This window comes from Puma concolor, chromosome B2, assembly GCF_028749965.1.
Source record: "Puma concolor isolate L17-30 chromosome B2, mPumCon1.1.hap2, whole genome shotgun sequence".
Taxonomy (NCBI): domain Eukaryota; kingdom Metazoa; phylum Chordata; class Mammalia; order Carnivora; family Felidae; genus Puma; species Puma concolor.
In genome coordinates, this window is record NC_141671.1 from 25,690,766 (window position 1) to 25,710,429 (window position 19,664).

Consider the following 19,664-nt stretch of genomic DNA (forward strand, 5'->3'; position numbering starts at 1 on the left):
TTGCCGGTTTCAGCTTGTGCTTTTTTGTGTGTGTGAGGGAATTTTCCTCTTTTATGAAATTTCATTTTTTAAACACTTTATCTTGGGAAATGTTGAAACATACACAAAAGTAGACAGAAGAGGGGAGTGAGTTCCCAGGTGCCCTTCACCCAGCTCCAGGAACCTGCCCTCTATCAGTCTGCTCGGACTCCTGCTTGCTGGGTTCTTTTGACACGATTTTTATGAATTGATTTGCAAAGGGCGGGTTCTTGTATTGGAAGGGGTGAAATACGGAGATGTTCAAGGAGTGATTTAGGAAAGCCCCCTTATCACTTCCAGATTAGGGATGGTCAGAGAGACTATGGCCCATGGACCAAATCTGGCTCGCCATCTGTTTGGGGAAATAAAGTTTTATTGGAGCACAGCCTGCCCACATGTTTGCATAAGTGTCATCATCTCTGGCTGTTTTCACGCTATAGTGGCGGAGTTGAGTACGTTCCACAGACAAAGTGGCCTACAAAGCCGAATATATACCCTCTGCTCCTTTACGGAAGAAGTTTGCCCACCCCTGCCCTCGATGAGTCCACTGGGACTTTTCGAACCATGTGTGACTTTGGCTTTTGGCTGGGGTGACTGTAGGCGGGAAACAACTGAACACACAGGGCCAGGGGGTCTGACCTGGGCAACCAGATTTTTAAAAACATCGATGTTTATCAATTGGCTGAACAGCCGAGGTCGAAAAACCCCACTTGTGAATAGAAAGATGTTTAGGGGAAAAATGATTGTTTGGCCTTTTTTATAAATAACTCTTTTCTTTCTTTCCCGGCCCCTCCCAGCCCCTCTTCATGCCAACAGTCACTTCACACCCTTAGCGCGAGACACTGTAATATGGATAACGCGTACTGTGTTGTGTTGCTCTTGTTTAGTCACTGACGAAAACCAAATTTCTGGCAAGAGGTCAGTTGTGTCGTAGCTTTCAGGAGCAGAGAGGGCTGCTCATCAGGCTTCCTTTTCTAAGGTGCCAGGGAGGAGAAGAAAGCATCTACCTTCTAACTTCACGGTGCTGGGCCCTGGCCCCACCCTGCCGGTAGGTCCTGCGGCAGAGAAACCGTTGGGTGAGGGCACAGGTGCATTTTCCTCCAGAGCCCAGCTCTTGCTCACTAGATCAGGAGAGCCTCAGCAGCAGGCAGCTGGCGGTAACAGATGAAAAAAGGCCACCTGCCGGGGAGCCGCGCATCAGGGGCCAAAACTGCGCCTGTCTCCTCTTCTTCTCTCCCCACGCTTCCTCCAGCCTTGCCAGCCCGCTGGGGTTGGACATCACACCCCCTCCCGCGGGAGCTGTGCATATTTCAGGACATCCTGCTCCCTCCAGCAGGGTCGCAAGAGGCAAAGAATGAAATCGTTTCCCAAAGCAGGATGGAGTAGGCAGTTCTTCCTTTTAATCTTCTATGCAAGTCCTTCCTGTTCCTTCCCTTGGTGCATCCAGAGTTTGCTTCACTTGTTTTGGAATTCAAGGGCATTGATTTATTTAACAAATGCTTATACCGTGTTTGCTCCATGTCAGACACAAATTGCAAGCTCTGTACAAAGAGTAGATTATTCAGTCTTTGTGTTTCATCACCCCATTGTACAGATGACAAAACTGAGGTCTCCCAGCTGGCCCTTGAACCCAGGCCTCTCTCAACCACACGCAGCATGGCCTCCTGCCTTCCCTGTGCTTCTGTCTCATGTCTCTGACCACTGGAAACCCTCGCTCTGTGAGGTCTGGCATCATCTCAGCCACCTCCTCTCACTATTGCCCCAAGGGCCCCCAGGGCTGTCTGCCGGCCCCTGGGGGACTGGACAAGGTAGGCACAGCCTCTTGGAGGCTCACACTCCCATACAGGAAGATGGGGTTGTCCCCACCACCTCTAGGCTTTGAGTCTCAGCCAGTGTTGTTTCCATCTGTCCCAGTTAGGAGGACACCTGGCAGGGGAAAAATGGCAGGAAAGGGTTTCCTGGAATAGGTCTGTGGACCTGACCCACATGGTAAAGGACTGGGGGTTTTGCTTATCGTATTTTCTCTCTTATTTAAATTTAAAAAGTATATCAAGGTTTAATGACAGGTAGGACATTTGTTTATTTAAATATGTTATAAAACCTAAGGAAAAAAATCCTTTAAAACTCACAAATGTAAAAATAAAACTTTATAATGAAAAAGGGCACCCAGGGTAATTTAATAAGTGAGACGTGTGTACACACGAACAGATAGACGGATGAATGTGCCGAGGCACTGACGCCATGTGGTTACAGCTCTGGTGCTGCCCTCTGGGGTAGACCAGCTCTACCCAAATATGTTACCTGCTGCGATCATCACAGTACAGTAAAACCTTGGTTTGCGAGCATAATTTGTTCCAGAAACATGCTTGTGATCCAAAGCACTCATATCTCAAAGTGAATTTCAAGAACCATTGGCTCAGTTGTGATCATGTGATGTTCCATGTCACATACTACTCGTATTGCAAGACATCGCTCATTTGTCAAGTTAAAGTTTATTAGAAATGTTTGCTTGTCCTGCAGAACGCTCACAGAAGAAGTTACTTGCCATCCAAGGTTTTACTGTAATTATTTTTTATTCATATTATTCTCTAAGGGGCTTGGCACATGTTTGACCTACAAGTGCTCATAAATATTAGCTACTTTATGACTGCGATTGTATCACTTCTTCATATGCATGGAAACTAGGATGTAGCCAGGGGCAGGGTAAAGAAATCACTGGTGAGGGACATATTCCACCTTTGTCTATAGCCTTGAAAGTCTCCGTAAGAATCATGGTCTTTTTATCGCCTGCCACCCTTCCTCCCACCTGCTGCGGTAGGAAGTTCCTCACTCCTGAAGCCTCCGTAGTTGGACAGGATGAAGTGGGCTGCTGGGGAGCGGAAAGAGCTGCAGCACCAACCAGCAAGGCCAGCTGTTGGTGACAAAATGTTGAAAGCCTCTCGCTTTCCTTTTAATGAGCAAGTATATATGGTGGGTACCCAGGGTGCTCTCAGTACCTCTAAGAACAGATGCAGAAGCAGGTGTGTAAACAAGGACCATAAGCCAAACTGCATAACACAACGTCACCAAGACGTAGGGTCTTGGCTTGGGAGCAGTAAGACAAAGGATGGAGATTGGCTAGAAGGGATTCTGTGGTCCAGAGGGTTGGCTAAACTGACAGGGACCCTCCAAACACACACCCAAGGCTGGATAAGACCCTGCACCAACCAAATATGTACACAGTGCTGAGTTCCAGTGCCAGAAAGGGGAACTCCTGGGGCCCAGACCAAGGAGAATGTTCGAGCAGGAGTGGACACAGACACAGCCTGCATGGCACATGAGCCAGAAAGAAGCTCAGAGAGCTTGAGGTTTAATACCTGCATTGAGGGCTGGAGCTGAGATCTCAGGCCCTTTCTGCACTTCGAACTGAGCTCCTTGAATGAATCCAGGCCTCCAAACTGTGCTGTTCTAATAACAGGATTAGAAAGTCTTTTCCCATCATAGGGACTCCCCTCCAAAGGTGGCTGACACCTTGGACTGTGGGCATAAATGATCCACCCTTACGACAGTGGAGCCTTGAAGTCTTGCACCACACATGACTATGGGTTCCAAATTTCAACCGTTCTCCAAGATTGAGAAATAAGAACCAGTGAAGCTCGTTGGACCCTCTGGGTCAAGAATAAAACCTCCCATGGAAAATCACTGGAGCCAGATACTCAAGACTCACGTAGAAGAAAATTTTCACCAAGGATGAACTCACAGCCAAAATTCACAGGGTCCACAGGAATCCATTAGGAGGGCCCAGAACTATAAATGGAGAAGTTTGCATCTCAGGAACTCTAGGAAATACAGCAATCTGAAAGAGAAGTGGATTCAAATAATTTATTAAAGTAGTTACTACCACCTCATGCCAAATTCTGTCCTAGATACTAAGGGTTCTAGAGAGGACCCAGACATGTGAGCAAAAATCTCATTTGAAACATACATTACAGTGGGTTATATGGGGGTGGGAGGGAGGCCAGAGACCATAAACCCATAAACAAGCAAATAATATTCTTCAAAGAACCACCACTATGTCTATGAAACCAAGCGGTAGGTAGAGAGGAACAGTGGTCAGGATGGCGTCTCTGAGGGAGTGACATTCAGGCTGACACCTAAGGAAAGGATCAAAGAGAGGAAGTCACACAAGGTTCTGGGTGAGAAAACAGGCAAATGGGAACAGCAGGGCAAAATCTGGCTTCCACTGGAAGAGGAAGAAGACCACTGGGGCTGAGAACAAAGGACAAGCTCAGACACACAACGGGGTTGTCTTCAGCATGATTGGGTTTGTTCTAAAAGCCATGAAAACACGTCAAGGTTTAAGCCAGGGAGGAGTGTGCTCTGGTCGGTGCTGTGAGAAAGTCTCTTGGTGACCGAGGGGAGGATGGCCACTGCCGCGGGGCCAGGAGTCTGCACTGGGGGCAGGCAGGTTGCTCACCTGGAGAGGCCTGACTCCAGGTGTGTTTGGGAGTAGCCCCCGTTAGGGGTGCTGCTGGGCCTATGAGGGCAAAGAGCAGCGGCTCGGGCTGTTTCCTGGGGTGGAGAGACAGGGCTCTCTGTGGTGTGGAGGCCCCACCAGGGACTGGAGCATGGAGTCCTATCCTGAGGGCAGAGCTCAGAGAGTACATGCCCAGAAACAAGATGACCAGCTGGGGGGAGCTTCAAAAAGGGATGGTTTGATCCTGAGGGCAGTGGGATGGAGAGCTCAGCCATGATTGAAAGCCAGCCCGATTGGAAGTGTACGTTTTTTATTAGCCAGGTGTGGGGTGAAGTTAGCAGATCAGGAGATGACCTCCACAAAGAAGACAGGTTGTTACTCTCTGTTCCCTAGAGAAGGGGGCACACCACATCCCAGGGGCCCCACAGGAAAGCACCAGCTGGTCAGGAGGCAGAAGGAGGGAGGGGAACATGGGCAAGAGCCTTCACTGTGGTTTCAGCCAGAAGAAAGGGGTGAGGAAGGGTAGGCAGGCTCCAGGTTAGCTATTTGGAGTAATTTCTGCAGGCTGTGGGGCTCAGGGGCTGCCCCTGGTTGTCTGGCATCTGGCCCTGGGGCGATCAGAGCAGGTGGACAGCGGCTGGAGTGTGAGAGCCACAGAGGAGGTGGTGGGGGTTGTGGGCTCTGATTGGTTGGTTTGTATCTGAAAGGTGTGCTCACAGGTGAATTGTTGGCTATCCCTAAGAATTGGCTGACCCTGGGGGGGTGGGCAGTCTTTCCTCCCAGAAACATCAGAAAACATAGAAAATAAAAGGGCATGATTAATACACGGCCCTACAGCAGCTACAGGGTTACAGAATGCTCTCGAATGAAGTGAGCCCAGGACTGGAGAAGCCAGTCAGGAAGAGGTGGCAGCAGCAGAGGCACGATGTGCCTGGGGACCAGACAAAGTTTGACAGGGGGTGTGGTGAGGACAGGTGAATTCTGGGGAGGATGTGGCGTGTGCATGATTTGTGCCCCACCAAGTGGAGCCAAGATAGGAGTTTGATGTCACTTCATGAGCTGCCTGGGGATGCTCATACCTCCCAGGTCCAGGCAGGACCCACTGCAGTTGGCCTGCAGGCTTAGGTGAAGGGAGAGCTTCACTGGTGGCCCAGGAGAAGGAAAGGATGTGCTTGCTTGGGAGCTGGTATTCCAGCATGCTTCACAGAGTCATATTTAGGCACATTGTCGTGAAGCAAAAACAGAGGAGAGGATTCTGTGAATATTTCTTATCTGAATGAAAATCCTGTCAGAGGTAGTGGGTAAATCCACTGGCGGATGCCAGTGCCTGAAGCCAAGATCCACACTGCCTTTGTCCCTCAGGACACTAAGACCAAATAGAAGTGCTTCCTTAGTCATTTTTCTTAGGCATTCATTATCACTCAAGTCAGAGCAGTAGAGCTTCCATGCTAATCTAGAAGGAAATCCTATCGATCCATCCTTTTTCCAGAAGAAATGTGGAATTCTTCCAGGGTCACAGAAAACAAATGGAGGCAGGGGGCAGAGGTGCAGATTCAGTAGCCAAAATACTAGAGGAAGGGAGAATCCAAGAGAGCATCTGCTTGGATGTGGAAGTAGCCAGTGACCCCCGAGTGGAAGAAGGGGCTGATTGGAAGGGCTTCTGCTTTCTGATTGCACAGTGTGTAAAAGGTGTCCCTTCCAGGTGGCTGCAGCCTGCTCCAGGACACACAGCTCGGGGACAGGGTGCCCTTCTCAGCCAGGAGCCCTTGTGGGGAGCAGGGTGTTTGGGGCTCCAGGTCTGTGATAAGCGAGAACATCTAAGAAAACCACAGGGTGGAAAATCAGAAAGGCGATACACAGAACAGGTGGCACCTGGCCTTCTGGGTGGGTCTCGTTGTAGAAGAATGACACAGGAGTGAGAAGGTAGTGGACAGGGCACCCACATGGCGTCTATATAAAGTGTTTGGAGGAAACAGCACCAAGTATGGATTCCAAGAGATGATGAAGATGTTACTGCCGCTCTTCCAAGATGTCAGTACGTGACATCACCATGCCTTAACATGTAAATTAGTGATGCTGGGTATGCGTGATTATTTGTAAAAACAAGTGTATGCATGTCAGCTTTGGACCCGGCATGTGCTGGGGAACACTTGTGATGCCAGTTCAGTAAGGTCCCCATGAGTGCTGTCATTGCAACATGAGGACATGAGCAGAACATGAGTGTCAGGGTATCCTCATGAACATGGCAGACACCATCCTAACTCTTGGAACAGCTCGGCAAGGGAGGGAAACATCACATTTCACATCTCGAGCCTCCTTTGTGGCAGAGGCACAGTAATATATACTGATTTGAACATGTCTTCAGATTTTAGGAACACACTTTTCCCGAGATCAGCTTCAAGCTTCTCTGTGTGTGACACTATATTAACCATTAACCCTTGGATTAGGTTGGTGGGATTATTCCTGGTTTTAGCTGGGGAAACCAGGGCATTTAGAAAGCTTCACCAGAACACTCAGAAGTGTGAGAAAGTCATTAAAAGCTGGCTTTTGAACATCAGTGGTTCTTGTTATGTGGTCCCTGGACCAGCATCATCATCACCACCTGGGAACGCATTAGAAACACAGATTCTCAGGGGCGCCTGGGTGGCGCAGTCGGTTAAGCGTCCGACTTCAGCCAGGTCACGATCTCGCGGTCCGTGAGTTCGAGCCCCGCATCGGGCTCTGAGCTGATGGCTCGGAGCCTGGAGCCTGTTTCCGATTCTGTGTCTCCCTCTCTCTCTGCCCCTCCCCCGTTCATGCTCTGTCTCTCTCTGTCCCAAAAATAAATAAAAACGTTGAAAAAAAAAAAAAAATTTAGAAACACAGATTCTCAGATGCCACCCCAGGCATACTGGGGTCAGAAGGTCTAGGGTGGGGTGCAGTTCTGTGGTTTAAGAAGCCCTCCAGGGGATGCTGATGAGCGCTCAAGGTCGAGAAGTATGATGGGTGTATCATAGAAGAAAAAGCCAGATGTCCTGCACATGGACTGAGGGACCTGGTGCTCCCCAGATAAAGGCGCTGTTGAGGCGTGAGGGAAGATCTGACTGAGTCAGCTGTGGAGAAGCCACACGTCTTGTAGGAAGAGGTTTCTCGGCTCTGTAGGGAAAGAAAACAGATGCCATCCTTGAGGATCAGTGAGATATCATGCAAGACCTGGCTGTCCAATCCAATTCCACTGTGGAGAGCAAATTTGTCTCGTCATCTCAGACAGCAGATGTCATACGTATTCCTGGAACTGATGAAAGAAGGCAAAAACTCTGGGTGCTGGATCTAACACTTTTATCCGCACTATGCAAACATAAACCTATACACAGGTATGTTTGGGAGTCTTAAATTACAGCCTGTGATCAAGGTTAATGGGAAGGAAGGGTTTCTCCCACCTTGCTTACCTGCCCTCTGAGCAGGCTGCTTTGGGGCATCTTCCTGTGAGTTTCTACCTCCAAATGCAGGAGAGCATTGCATACAGTTTTCTCTTGCTCTCTTCCAAGACTGTTAGCCAAGTACCGAGTTAGGACGGATTCTCATCTTGGACTCACCTAATGCGTGTTTTGCATGAGCTGCTTCGAGAAAGAACAGATATGTTGGAGAGTGCTTTGTTCAGTGGGAGTTTCATCCTGACGAGAGAAAAAGTGCTGTTGGCAATCCGTGTGATCATCAAAAGCATCTGGAAAAGCAATAAGAAGATAATAAACCGTATGGGAAATAATGAGGAAATTAGAGATGGATCAAGCAGCACTGAATAACACGGAGAATAAGTAATAGTATCAATTCCCCAAATGAAAGATAAACCTTGAGACAGAGGAAATTAGAGCACGCTGTCATAAGGAACTCACAGGGTAGAGGAGTAAAACAATTAAAATCCTTAGGAAAAAATAATGTGCTAAAAGGGATTTTAATTTTTAAAAATTTTGAGAAAAAATCCATTGTAAAACATTTAAATGGCCTCAGGTTAGATAAGTATCCAGCATAAAAATTTACTAACAATTCTAATATGTAAATGGTCCTAAATATCATTGGCTCTTTTAAATATCATCAGAAATATTTTGGCCAGAATAATTCCACTTCTTTTTTAAGTTTATTTATTTTGAGAGAGTGCGTGAAGCAGGGGAAGGGCAGATAGAGAGAGAGAGAAAAAAATCCCAAGCAGGCTCCACACTGTCAGCACAGAGCCCAACGTGGGGCTTGAACTCATGAACCATGAGATCATGACCTGAGCCAAAATCGAGTCAGATATTCAACTGACTAAGCCACCCAAGCGCCCCCAGAATAATTCCAAGTTTTAACATATCTGGAAGGTTTGCTCCTATCCAGGTGCTGCCCAGCATTTTCAATAATTTGGTCCCTTAACTCCTCTCACTAATCCTCTGAGGTAGGGACCAGGATGGCCTCCAGTACAGGTGGAGAAACTGAGGTACAGGGATATTTGCAGCTTGCCTTGAGGTCCTAGTACTGGTACCTAGAGCCAGGATATAAAAACCTGCAGGCAACCCAGAGCCAGGATGAGGACCACAAGCCTCTTGGCTCAGTCATACATGCAGTGGTGCTGCTGGACCCCAGGGATAGGACCGAAAATGTCAGGCAGATGAGCAGAGCCCTGGCCCACCGAGAGCAACATGCACCAGGCACAGAGCAACACTTCTCACCAGGGGAGTCTTCTCTTCTAGTTCCTCTTTTTATATTTGTTTAACATTTACAAAAGTATTCCTTTTTTTAAAAAAAAAATTTTAATGTTTATTTTCGAGAGAGACAGATCATGAGTAGAAGAGGGGCAGAGAGAGAGAGAGACACAGAATCCAAAGCAGGCAGCAGGCTGCAGGCTCTGAGCTGTCAGCACAGAGCCTGACGTGGGGCTGGAACTCAAGAACCACGAGATGATGACCTGAGCTGAAGTCAGATGTTTAATCAACTGAGCCACCCAGGTGCCCCACAAAAGCATTTTTTTTTTAATTTTTTTTTCCAACGTTTATTTATTTTTGGGACAGAGAGAGACAGAGCATGAACGGGGGAGGGGCAGAGAGAGAGGGAGACACAGAATCGGAAGCAGGCTCCAGGCTCTGAGCCATCAGCCCAGAGCCTGACGCGGGGCTCGAACTCCCGGACCGCGAGATCATGACCTGGCTGAAGTCGGACGCTTAACCGACTGCGCCACCCAGGCGCCCCCAAAAGCATTTTTTAAAATCATTGGGTTATCAGTACCTTCCTTAATGGGGGGCTCAATAAAAATTTGTTAAGTTGATGAATTAATTTTGCTTCTTGTCATTGTTAAAATTATTTCAAAAGACCCTTAAATTTTTTTTTAATGTTTACTTTTTAGAGAGCGGCGGGGGCAGGGGGGGCAGTGTGCAAGTGGAGGAAGGGCAGAAAAAAGGGGGGACAGAGGATCCAAAGCAGGCTCTGTGCTGACAGCAGAGAGCCCGATGTGGAATTTGAACCCACGGAGTGTGATCATGACCTAAGCCGAAGTCAGACGGACGCTCAACCAACTGAGCCACGCAGGCACCCTGACCCTTTAGATTAAATTTTATACACAGATACATAAATATATTCATTCCAGCGATGATTAGTCTTTTTTCTTGCCCACACACACTTGAGGGACCCAACACTTTCTTCCGTCAAAAACAGTTTTATTTCAGAAGGGGGTCAAAGTACCACATGCTGAAAACTCTATTACTGGTAGAATAAGGGCCGCAGGGCTCCCTGCACAGCAGGAGGGAAACGGAATTCAGTTATACCAACAGTAAAGTCACTAGAGAAAATGCTTGCCTCAAAGGAAAGTGTAAGAGGTAAACCATAAAAAGCATATAGCCTCTGGGAGCTTGAAAATGTGCAATAATTATTTTTACAGGTTATCAGATAGTTAATTTGGGGAGACTTCTAGGAAATTTAAAGCCAAAAAAAAAATTACTCAAATCCCATTAGTCTACCAGTTGTCCAGATGGCGGGAAGATTAGGTAATACTTACCAAGGCAAGTGTGAAAATAAAAATGGTAGCCCACATTTCGATCGTAACAATTGAATGAGCAATAAAAGGGGAGATCAAAATGTTCTCTGACTTGGTGTTTGGGGATTTGCTAATGGCATGGAATTTTAAGGAACCCTCAGGCAAGAGGCTGCCCATTTTTAATTTGTGAGTTGTGCAGAGATTATGTAAAATAATAGGAACCCCTGTGGTCAACAAAACCACTTCCTCTTCAAAGTGGAGAAAGCCTGGTGAACATGGCAACAAGTGATCCTTAAAAACCACGTGCTGAAAAAAAAAAAATAAAAAAAAATAAAAAACCACGTGCTGTGCCAGAGGATATAGCCTCTGCTCTAAAAGCCAGTGTTACCAACTCCTTTGTCGCACTGTCCCCACACCTGGAATGTGCTGCAACATTCCGTCTCACTACCCTGTGGAAGCTGGGGTGCTTCAGGCCAGCTGGAGGAGCACTGACCTCGGTGGGGGGGGGGGGGCAGCCAGTGTGTGCACGCATGTGCATGTACATGCATGCATGTGTGTCTTTTGTGGGAGTGGTGGGGTCGGACGGCTGGGAGCAGGCAGAAAGCAGGTAGATGGCCTCCCAGTGACAGATGTCTAGTGATAGCTGCTAAGCGGTTGCCCCCCGGACTGCTGGCAAGTGTCCACGTGGACAGGAACAGAGAGTGAGGCCAAGTGGCCCAGCCCCGTCAGCTGGCCACTCTGGCAAAGTACATGCCTGGTGCTATGAAGTGGGGGTTCCGGACAGATCAGGATGACCTCACTCAGTCTCAGAGACTGTTTCTGTTGAGGTTGGGAGGGTGAACGTGCTAATAGCAAGAAGCTGCTTTCCAGAGTCAGGTACAAGGTCAGGGTGGAACCGGCAGGGGCCACCCTCATGATGAGTCCATGAATGTGTGGCCTCCGTGGGCTCCTTTGTTATCAAGATAGGACCCAGAAGGACAGAAGCAGACTCTGGGGAGAAGGTTGACAGGACTCCCTGGACAGACTGCTACGACAGAGGTGCCAATAAAATTCCAGTTAGAAGCAGGTGCCGCATAAAGCCTCTGTTGCTTCTGCCTACTTCTCTCCTCCAGTTGTTTTCCAACATCACAGTTTTTTTAGTGTGATTTGCAAAAATGCCTGCCAAATTAATTCCCCCTGTAGCATTATGTTTTGAATGCCCTGGGTGCCTTATACTTTCTGTGGCCTCATAATTGCTTACATGGATAAATTAGTAAAAGGAGCTGGAGAAAGAGAATATAAAGAGGGAGAATGTGGAAAAAATCAACCCAGGTACACTCAAGGCTACAGAATCTTTTTAGGTGAATTCCAAGCATTCATCTGTTTAGAACGTGAGCTGAAGGATGTTTTCAATTTATCACAACTGTTAAGTATTCTGGGGTTGCTTATTTAAAAGGCTAGCTCTAAAGACATTTTAGTTACTGACTTCATTCTGCTTGGCAAAAACATAAAGCAGTGTTAGAATTTGTACAGTGCATTGCCCTGATCAGTATCTTTTTTACCTTTCAGAAGAAGGCAACAGTCACCATTACCCCCATGAAATAAATCTAGAGAATGTTGGTGCCTGGTAAGGCCTTGGTGTCATTCCATACCCCCCACTCCATTCTATAGATACAGGGAAACTGAGGTCTGGAGGGTGATGTGACTTGCCCAAGGTCACAAAACTAGTATATAAACACAGGGTTCCTGATGTATTTCCTCTATAATTTTTCTGTAACAGAAGAATTATGGCTCTTAGGTGGATACCATTTTGGAAAACATTAGAGACACAAAGTTCTGAGTTTCTGTGACAGATAATTAAGTGGAAAGGCCATGTAATTATGAAAGAATTTTATATTCTACAAAGAGATTTATATGAAGAGTTTATTTGTCTCGGGAAAACTTTGGGGTTTAACCATCCTAAAAGCCAATTTTTATTTGATTTCATGATACTCATCCCTTCTCACTTAAGTACTAAGTTTAACTCAAATCATGATTTAAAGTTTTGTTTAAAAAGAGCTCATTTATATTCACTTGCTATCCCCTGAATTGAACTGACTTAATTTTATATATATACATACATATATGTACCTATGTACACACATGTATATGCATACATACATATACACATGCATATGTATATACATGTGTGTACATATGTATATATGTGTGTGTATAAATATATATCAGACAGAACTAAAGTTTTAAAAAAATCCAAGTGAAAGCTTGTTTACAGGAACCAAGCTTATATTATTATAAGAGCTTTGGACCAGAAACTTAAGATAGTCTCCCAATTTGTAACTCATTCAATTCTAGACTTTGATTTTATTTTTTTTAATTTTGAGAACCTTTTCAGGATTTTATGTGATAACTTGGTGATAATCTGAAGTACCAACAGCTACAATTACCTCTAAATCAGAAGCACCCTTAGTACAATCTGAGATTTTTTTTTTCACATACACATTCAGGGAAACTTGACTTCTACAAAGCCTTTCATGACCCTTGTGTCCTTCCCTCTACATTGGATGGCCTACCTGCCGTAAGCTTTTACCTGTAAGGTGTCTGTTAAATGACATGTTTTTCTCTGCTGGCAGGTTGATCATGCCCTGTATACATTTATTCCATGAATGATGTAATGTTGTACTTGACAGTGTGAAGACATACCTCTCCACGTGTATCGCCCTAAAATTAATACTTGAAGATAAAATTAATAAGAGTATTAGCTGTTAATCTTAGTAACCTCTGTCCTATATTTCCTTTATGAATAAATATTCTAGGACAGTAATTTAAAGAGTATAGACATGCTTTTAATGTAGAGAATTGCCAAGTTGGCGTCTCATCAGAGCTGGTGTTAAATGTATTAGGAAGAAGACAGCCTAGATAGTATACTTGTCTGTGTCAGGTTCTCCAATTGGGTAGAAGAAATATGTGGTTTTATCTTTAAATGTGAAAGAAAAATACTGACTTCGTAGTATTAGGAAAGGATCACAGTATTGAGTTTTAATTACTGATTCTACTGAGTGACTACACAGGTTACAAAGACCAACGTGCGAAAACAGGTCAATGAATGTAAATCAGATGGGCTTATGACTTAGCCAAATAACAGAGAAAGCAGGAATGAAGGCAAAGATAGGAAAGCATATCAGAAACAACACATGACTGTTAAATCATAGAGTCTTGTGGTCTGAAAAGCATGTGGTGAATTGGGGTTGCTAGAGAAGCAGATAGGGTTCTCCTTGTCTGAATTGCTCACAGACACACAGCTTTGAAGAACAACCACCTCATAGTATCAATTAGGCAAACACAGAAAATTTATCCGCCTACGATGACATGGTAATATCAGTTGTGACGCTATTGGGAAAATAAGGTTTATGAAAATAAATTTTCCATATACCTCTTTAAGAGTTAACACTTTAGGGGCACCTGGGTGGCTCAGTCAGTTGAGCATCTGACTTCGGCTCATGAGTTTGGGCTCTGTGCTGACAGCTCAGAGCCTGGAGCCTGCTTCAGATTCTGTGTCTTCCTCTCTCTCTCTCTGCCCCTCCCCTGTTCGAGCTCTGTCTCTCTCTCTCAAAAATAAATAAACATTAAAAAAAATTTTTTAAAGAGTCAACACTTCATTGTAGCTATTTGGTGGGCATCTTTCTTTTAAAAGTTTTTTTTAATGTTTATTTATTTTGGGGACAAAGAGCACGAGTTGGGGAGGGGCAGAGAGACAGAGAGGGAGACACAGAATCTGAAACAGGCTCCAGGCTCTGAGCTGTCAGCACAGAGCCCGACACAGGGCTTGAACTCATGGACCGCGAGATCGTGACCTGAGCCAAAGTTGGACACTTAACCGACTGAGCCACCCAGGCGCCCCTGTAGGCATCTTTCCAAAATAGATTTTCCTGGTTTTGAAGCAATGTGGTAAACAGCATGACATGCAGAAAATTACACTGATCTAGAGATCTGAAGACCAAGTTCCAGGTCTGACCCTGCCGCTGATGCTACCCTTTTCCCCCAGGAGGGCATGGCAGAGGCTCAACCCATGTGCTTGCCCTGAGGAGCTGAATTAAGTGCAAATGAGAGACACCCCCCTCAGACTCCGCGGTTTATTTTTGTAACTTTGCCTTTTCTTGGTGGGTGATGAGAGGGTTTACGTCATGGCACTAGGCACATCTGTGTTATGGTGGGATGAGCCTTCACGGCACCTGATCAAGGTTGGAACATCTGTGTTTTCCCATGTTGGCTGCTGTCCTGCTGTCTTTCCCAAGCCGGTGTGCACCCTCTGCTCCTTGGCCTGGGGCTGTCTAGACCACGGTTGTCTGAACGGGAGCCTCAGAGTTCTTTGAGGAATGTCTGTGTTTCAGTGGATGGCCTCTGAAAGCTGCAGGTGATTGAGTCAAAGACCCTTTTCACTTGACTGCTGATTCTTGGCTTTTTGTGGAATAATTGAGGCCACAGGGTGAGTGACCTATAGAACGGTGGTTCTGTCATGTTCCAAGTACGTGCTGGAAAATGATGCTGCTCAGCTTGTTCTGATGTTGGACCAGCCTTGTGTCAGGTGCCCCCAGCCCACAAGTAGGAAGTTAGTGTAGGTCATATCTAGGACCTGGAGATAGAAACCACTATGCACACATCTGAGGGTGATGCTCTCTGCACCACTGATGCAGTCTGGCAGGAAGGGAATTTTTGAGGGTGAAACTCGCATTTGTCACCGAAAGTGGGGGCAATGCAATATAGCAGAAGAAACACCAAGATCTATCAGTGTACAAGTGCCCACAGTATGATTGGAAGGATTCGCCCCCACCAGGCAGGTGTATTTGCCCCTGGAGGGGAGAACGACGGGAGGGCAGAGGCCTTCTCAAGGGCACCAGGATTGGGGAAGGGTTCCAGGAGGGCTGGAATGCTTTAATTTTTTAAGTAGAGAATGGATTTATCTGTGATTTGCTTAATGCAAAATGAATTCCATAGCCCAAGCCTTTGATCCAGTCTCCCCAGCTGTAGTTCGGTGGATGGTGGCCTGCCTATGACTGCCAGAAGGCCATCAGGAGAGCCAGACAGGGCGCTGCCTGTGTCATTCAGGCAGGCACTCGGCAGGTGCCCCGCACCCCCCTCATCATCCATGTGCAGCTCCACCCTCGCCTGTCCCAAATTCTGAAGTGCCCAGCCCCCATCCCATCTTCAGCTACTCAGCATCAGATATTCGATGCTTCTGCAGTGAAATGTTTGTGCATTCATGAGGAGCTGTGCCTGAGACTCGTATCCATTAGGCCTGGTTCTGCCTCTGGTGAGGCCAGGCCAGTTCAGGCTTCATTGCCAAGTGAATTAAATCAGTAAGGTTTTTGGATTTCAGAACCTTTGGGATTCTGAAATTGTGACTGAGGAATCAGGGACCTTCTAACCATCCTGATGTAGCTCGGAGAAGGCCTCAGAACAATCCATCATTTGCCTTGGGGCGAGAGGCCCGTCAGACCTGTGATCTTCAGCAGAGAGAGGATATGTCTGCCTGACAGGGTCCTCCATCTGCCCTTACTGTGCTCTTTGCTCACTTCCTTTGCAGGATTTAAGACCAGAGCAGGTCGAGTGGAGACTTCAGATTTGCCTACATCCTTCTTGCAGAAGCCCTGGGGTTCATTGAACCACCTGGCTTGGAGCGATCCCAACCTCTCTAGTCATGGGTTCAAATTCACCTCTGTCACTTACCAGCTGTGCAAGCTGGACCATGTGCCTGTACTTTCTTTGCCTCAGTGTCCCCATGTGTAAAAGAGGAATAATAATAATAATAATACCTCATACAGAGCTTGAAAGAATTAAATGCTTGCAGCTTTTGAAACTTCCTGCTCTGCTCCTGGGGGTTGAGGCAAGCCATTTGCTCCGTGGACACTTCCTTCTTCCGGAGCCACGGCCTCCTCCAGCAGCCATCTGCAAAGCTATCTCCCAGAGAAGCCACTGTGGCTTTTCTGCCAGGTTACCTTTCGTGGTAGCAGAAGTCACTCTCATGGCCACTTTCTCACCATATCTACACAGGAGGGGACACCAGGCAGACGTGGCCGCCCACTGCCTGCTGTGCTCTTTTATTTTTGTTGAAAATGATCAATTTCTCTAAGGTTCAGCTGCATTCCTTCCAGGTCCTGGGCTGTCAGCCGGCTTTTTAATTTGCATGGTGTTATTACATTATGTACTTGTCAGGAGAGATTTCATTAAATTCCCATAACGTGGCCACACTACATGTTATCCAAACTAAAAAGCCATCTCTGGGCTTTCTCAGAGGCCGATGGGCCAACAAGTTCTTTATGACTTTGCAGTAAATTTAAATATGTGGAGGGCATCACAAAACTTCATTATTCCATACATGTGCTCATCGGGCTTGTGGTTTTCTGGAACACCTGAGGAAGCATCACTAGAACGGTACCTCCTGAGCTGCTGTCACCTGAACACCATCTGGGCATGTGGAGTATGTTTCCTTGCCGCAGCCACTGAGGTTAAGGATGTGGGCTCCTGAGTCAGACTGCCTGGATTCTGATCAAGCTCTGCCACTTAACTAAAGGTCTGGACTTTCTGTGCCTGATTGTCCTTATCTGTGAAATGTGGGGAGTATTACTCTACCCCATCAAAAGCTTGACAGAGCTTAGTATGTGGGAAACATGCAGAAGGGTGCCTGGTGGTCGTAAATCCAGCCCTAGGGAAGGTGGTTTGCAGTGCCATTTGCCACTGGCAGCAGGGTTGGGTGGCTAATGGGAACCGGCCCGTGTTCTCATGCTCAAGTCTCCCCAGAGAGCACTGCTTCTTCACTGCAGGTCCTTCTGGTCAGACGGCCGCCACTCATGAGACTCCAGGGCGCTCAGGAGCCTCTGCTGCCTGGGTCCTGCCGCTCTCCCTCTCCTCTCTCTTCTCACCTCACCCCCAGCATTCCGTTTTACCAGCTTGCAGCCCCACCCACCGCCAGACACATGCTGTTTCACATCCTGCACCTCTTCTTGGGGTCCTGTCCCCACACCCCTCCCACAGCCATGCTGTAGTACCTGCCCGTCTCCCTAAGGAGCCCAAGCACAGTGCTGCCTGACAGTCTTCCCTGCACCTCCTTTCTACAAGTGCTCACTCTCCTTGGCCCCGGTTGTGTCCCATACTGCACAGGCTTCTCTCCAAATCACTTATTGTGTGTGTGTGTGTGTGTGTTTACTTATTTACTTTGTCCATCTACCTGTTTATTTACAGAGATCTCCTTGTACAAGACTCTGACGTTGTGGTCAGGGATACATCCATTTGGGATGATCAACACATATTAGAAAAAAATACTTTGGTGACTGAATGGGTGTTTGAGCTCCAGAACAGGCCCACACCCACCTCTTAAATACAAAGACCATGCCATGCATTTGCAAAGGTGCTGTCCTTGAAGCCTCTTCCACAAGCTTTGCAAGTCTCAAAGATTCTCCAGGAAGAATCTTCCTCATTGTCGTTTCTCGTAAAGGGTATTTAATTATTCTTAGCCATTTTTAGTTACCCAAAGTCTGTTGTCCTCAGGCATGATTTGGGTGTGACAAAACAAGTGATAGAGGGTGACGGGGGCAGCCAGCCGGGTGGGGCAGCATCCCTGAGACCCATGAGCCTCTGCACCGCCAGACTGCACGTGACTCCTTCCCCATGGGACTGTGGTCTCTGTGGCTTTGAAACCTGGGGAAAAAACCTCTTCTCCTGAAGGGCAAGGGCTCTGTGGGTCCTGATAAGAGGTGAGCAGCTGTCCTCACTGGAGTTTAATGCCTAGACTGATGGGATTTCAGTAACAAAAATGTTGGCTTTTTATGCGTAATGCAGGGCTTTACCTTGAAGACAAAATGGCATCAAAGAGACATCACTTCGTATTTTCCCAGAACTGTCACCTGCCTCCCATTCAGGGATCAAAACTGTTCACAGTGAGCATCTCCCTACAGTTCTCCACACCTAGCCCTACCCTGTTGGCAAAGCTCTAGGGTAAATCGAGGCCGAGGACCTCAGCGTGCTGGGGACATGCAAACCTTGTGTTCTGGTGGATGACGCTCCTTGCTTGTTTACTGGCCCTGTGCCTGGAGCCCTGGGCACCTGGGGATCGGCCTCGGGGTAGAGGTGAGCTGTGCTCCTCCCCACTGCTGCCTCCTGTGCTCTGGGCCCTGTTCTTCTCTCATCATGCTTGTTTATGGTCTTGATTTTCAAATTCCGCTCCCTGCTGTAGAGTTCCATAAACATTGGATATAAATTATTTTCAATTATTTTAAAAGAACTCTAAGCTTTCTCATGTTGTATACCATATTTTACACTTCAGAGACCACCTGCAAAACCACCATGTTGTCAGAGTAATACATTAGCTGGTGTCCTGGGATGCCTTTTAACAAGATTCTCCCAAAGTGGCGAAGCATATTTGGACCACCTGCAAACGTGCCCACGTGAGAAAGGCGGCAGCTGTGTGCTGGTGCTAGCGATGGGGCCTGTGCGCTGCCCCCAACCCTGAACGGCACACCGTGGTCCACGCAGCCCCCTGGTCCCATGCTGAGGCCACAGCCATGCGGAGCCAGCGAGGCCCTGCACTGTCGCTGTGCCCAGTAGTCAAGTGCCATGGCAGGTGTCCCTCCACGTTGGGGGCTGTCGTGTGGGGCATCCGGAAACGGGGGTGCTTCTTGGCTGGCCTGAGGCTCTCTATCCAGCCTCCCCAGCATTGTTTATAGAAGCACCTTGATCAACACACAGGTCCCCACCATCACCCGCCGTGGGGCCAGCCACTCAGAATGGCCTGTGTGAGGAGTGCTCTCTACCCAAATCAGGACCTAAAATCTGCAGTCAGGAGCAGCTTAACCCACTTCTCAGAGCTCAATAACTTGATCAGACAGATTAGAGGACGCAGAAAATGAGCTTGATTTAATAGTTGTGTTTGGGATCCTGCATGAAGAAATGGAAGATTTACAATCCAGCTTCTGGATTACTTTAATTAGAGGCTCTCCAGAGCTAGTAGTATGGCCAGCGTGGAGCAGTTACAATAGTAACGTCTCAGCAGCATTCGCCATGACTCCTTGATACTGTGTAACTGAAGTAAAGTATGGTGATAGCCGGAGCCCTGGCCTGATTTCTAGCTTTTGCTTTTCTCCCAATTAGGGGGGCCACCTCCTCTATAATAAAGGTCTAAGGGAACATAGGGAACCCCTGTTCCTGCATGTGCTGTCTGTGGCCGCTTCTGCATAT

General features: G+C 47.2%; 1 protein-coding gene and 1 long non-coding RNA gene across 3 annotated transcripts in view; one reads left to right on the forward strand and one right to left on the reverse strand.

The window, feature by feature from the left end:
* Nucleotides 1-19,664, forward strand: part of SLC22A23 (solute carrier family 22 member 23) — a 185,064-nt gene that overhangs the window by 133,303 nt on the left and 32,097 nt on the right. The gene's annotated exons all lie outside the window — the stretch shown is intronic.
* LOC147580803 (uncharacterized) lies at nucleotides 2,492-16,472 on the reverse strand. Its single transcript, XR_015251114.1, has 3 exons — nucleotides 16,161-16,472; nucleotides 8,050-8,177; nucleotides 2,492-7,609 (listed from the first exon to the last, which is right to left on the reverse strand). It is a non-coding gene; the product is annotated as an uncharacterized LOC147580803 (long non-coding RNA).